The sequence below is a fragment of the Frankliniella occidentalis genome, unplaced genomic scaffold (assembly GCF_000697945.3).
Source record: "Frankliniella occidentalis isolate FOCC.00 unplaced genomic scaffold, Focc_3.1 Scaffold875, whole genome shotgun sequence".
NCBI lineage: Eukaryota > Metazoa > Arthropoda > Insecta > Thysanoptera > Thripidae > Frankliniella > Frankliniella occidentalis.
This window is the reverse complement of record NW_026267981.1, coordinates 9,641-13,012: the sequence shown is the minus strand read 5'-3', so window position 1 is coordinate 13,012 and position 3,372 is coordinate 9,641.

Below are 3,372 nucleotides of genomic sequence, written 5' to 3'. Positions count from 1 at the left end.
ACGATAAACAGCCATGGTGTCCGAACCGACTACCCCTGGGATCAGAATGGAAAGCAATGCACAGCGCGATCTTAGCTACCCCCAACCCCCTTTCCTGCCGGAATCCTGCGGGACGCGGGCGAGTACGTCAAGTAGACCCTCCGGTCATGCAGAAAGCTGCAGTGGGGCGAGGCGCGGACGCGGAGAGGAGTGCGGGTGGTAGTCTGCTCCGTTGATCGCCAATACCGTCGAGGCGCTCGCTGGACTCGCCCGGGACCCGTCGTTCACCCACCTCCGCCAAGTGGATGTGACTCTCGAGCAGTACGTTTAAGAGGGAGCGGGCAGCTGCCGCGCTGCCGCGCTGCCGCGTCCGTGCACCTGAAGTGCCTCCTCGAGCCGCGGCCCCAGCAGCCCGTCCCATGCTGTCTTTCATGTCCAACTCGATCAAAAACGGGGCCGATGGCGCGGCGGCCGTGTGCACCACCAGGAGCACGCCGTCGTACGTGTGTGGCAACGGGTTCAGGTAGAGGGCCGGAGCGGAGGAGCGTGGGCAACCGACTGATTCCGAAGAGCGCTCTCCTATACCTTCCGTATAGCTCCATCCTTGTCGCACTCATGGGGCAGCACCCCTTGAGCGCTCTTCGGAATCAGTCTGCAGGAGCGTCAACGACGACAGCGCCTTGATCAGCGCAGCGGCCCTAGGCCAGAGGCCTCGTGTAGCACCCGACCAGGCCAACGCACCGACCAGGTCGGAGTCCTGCAGGTGGCGGGCGCGGTGCATGAACTTGACAGCCGCGGGGGTGACGGGTCACTCCACGTAGAAATTGGGCCCGAACGGCCGCAGCCGGCCGAGCGTCTCATGGTTGCGGAGCAGGAGGGTGGCGTGCAGGGAGCTGGTCTCGTCGCGGTCAGCTCGAGCTCCCGGCCCGGACAGCGCAGAGGGCGTACGTCAGGTGACGAACCACACAGACGACGAGTGCAGCAGAGGTTCATTGCCACGGCACTGCAGCTGGCCACCCTCCAGTGTCATACTGAAGCCGCTGTGTGTCCTCCTGGATCAGCTCGAGGTCCACGGCGATCACCTTGCCGCCGGCCTAGCCGGCGAGCGGTGTCGTCGGGGCGGGGAGCTCGGGCGCCAGGAGGGTGATGTACCAGGTGGCTGATTCACGCCGCGCACTTTCGAATTTATATACTGTACCACATACACGGGTGCGGGCGGGTTGCCTACTCGCAGGGGGCAACAAGGAGCCGTGGGCAACGACGATAGAGGTCGTGACAACTTATCTTGACCGAAGAGGCCTCTGAGCTCGCACCCGGAGAACAAAAGAAATACAGGACGCTCAGGAATCGCACCGACCCGGGCCGAATAGGCCGAATAGGCCGCCCCCGTGACCGGCCGGGGCCACATGGGCTGCAGCTCGGCTTGGGTAGGGCTGCACTTCTGGCGCGGACTGAAATCCTTCGGTCAAGATAAGTTGTCAGGACCTCTAGGCAAGCCCGCCCGCACCAAAGCATGCGGTACAGTATAACTACGAAAGCGCGCGGCGTGAGTCATTAACCTGATACAGGGCTGACTACTTGTCGGACAGCGACTCGGGCGCACGGCCGCGTGGCCCCACACCTTGAAGAGCCTGCCGTCGGACCTGCCCTGTGCCCCCAGAAGCTCGGTGCCGTGCAGCGCGTTTCGTATGCATAGGGAGAGAGGGTGGGAGGGGGGAGGTGGCTCTGTCATCTTTTAGCCTAGAATTTCACCACACGAGTTAAGTCAAGCACAATTTTAGATCTGATCAAGCAGACGCAGTCGTTTGCCCCCCCCCCCCCAGTGTATTTCGACTAACGGAAGAAGAAGAATAGCGGGTAGAACTTGAAGGTTTCTGATTAGTTGAGCACTTGCCACCACTACCGGCGTGACGTAGAGGCGGGAGGCTCTCGATTAATCGGTAACCTTATGTTCTACCCGCTATTCTTCTTCCTCCGTTAGTCGAAATTCACTATATCCAGTGGAACCATCCCTCTCCGTCGCTGTCGCTGTCGCTCAAGTCTTGGTACGGAAACACAATGCCGCTCGGCGTCGAACCAGCTGCAAGTCGATCTGTGGTTCCCTACCCATTACTCGTTGCTCTCGGGCGCTAGCGGGGCAGAGGAGGGGGTAGAGAGAGCCGAGGGAGCCACCTGAACCTTGGACGTCCAAGCCTGAACAGTCTCGATGGGCGCGCTCGGCTGGGCTCGGCGACGGCTCCCTCGGCTCTCTCTACCCCCTCCTCTGCCCCGCTAGCGCCCGAGAGCGACGGCGAGAGCGGCGGCTGAACTGGATATAAGGCAAACCTCAGCCAGTACAGTACGCCACGCCTTCGGGTCTGGATGCGGCAAGATGGAGCATGTTGCGGAGCTCTTTCAGGGGCAAAGAGGGGGCAACATCTACAATTGCCGTTGTGGCGATGGTTACCTCTACCACAAAAGGCCCGACCTTGTTGATGGGAGCCTGTCCTTCAAGTGCCGGGTGAAAAGGTGCCATGGGAGAGCTAGGAGCAGACCTGACTTCTCCAACATGATGATCTCCGTGCCCCACGACGGATGCGTGCCGGATAGGCACCTAGCCACCGTAATACAGACCAGAGCCCGGATAGTCACGCAGGCCCTACTTGTTCCGTTCAGGATGATTCCTGAGCTGGTGAGGCAGAGAATTGCAGAGTAAGTTAGATATCTGTCTGATCATTGAGGTAGGGGATGCTTGGCCAGGCTGGGGGGTGGGAGAGTGAGGTTAGGGGAGATTGTCCCGAGAACAAAGTATCGCAGCGGAGTGGGCGGGGTGCTACAACTCACGTGAAGTATCCCATGAGCGCCGCGGCGAAATCTGTCGATGTACTCTATGGGATCATGGATGTAACCGAGGGGGCAATAACTCCGAATTCAAGTGTACACATGATTCCCGGAATCCATGATTCCCATTGATTCCCGTCAAGATTCTCATTGATTTTCGTTGATTTCCGTCGTGATTCTCATTGATTCCCGCTGATTCCCGGCCCGGTGTGTACACATGATTCCCAGAGTTATTGCCCCCTCGGATGTAACTATGTAGCGCGAGTGTTGGGGACCGTGCACAAAATACTTCACGCTATATTTAGGGATTTTTGACCCCCCCCCCCTCAAATCACCCACACATCATCCAACAAGTGACCCCCCCTCCCCCTTCCGTGACGTCACTTTTCCCGGAAAAGAATGTGTAGAGTAAGAAAATGCGTGAACTAAAGAAACACAACAAACACAACAAAATTGTCTAACTACTGCCGTTTTATATGGAACAAAAGTGATAGCCACTCTCTAAAACGTCTGCGACTGGCAGTAGAGACCCGGAGCGGGCAGGAGAGGCGGCAAACGCACAAGCTGATTGGC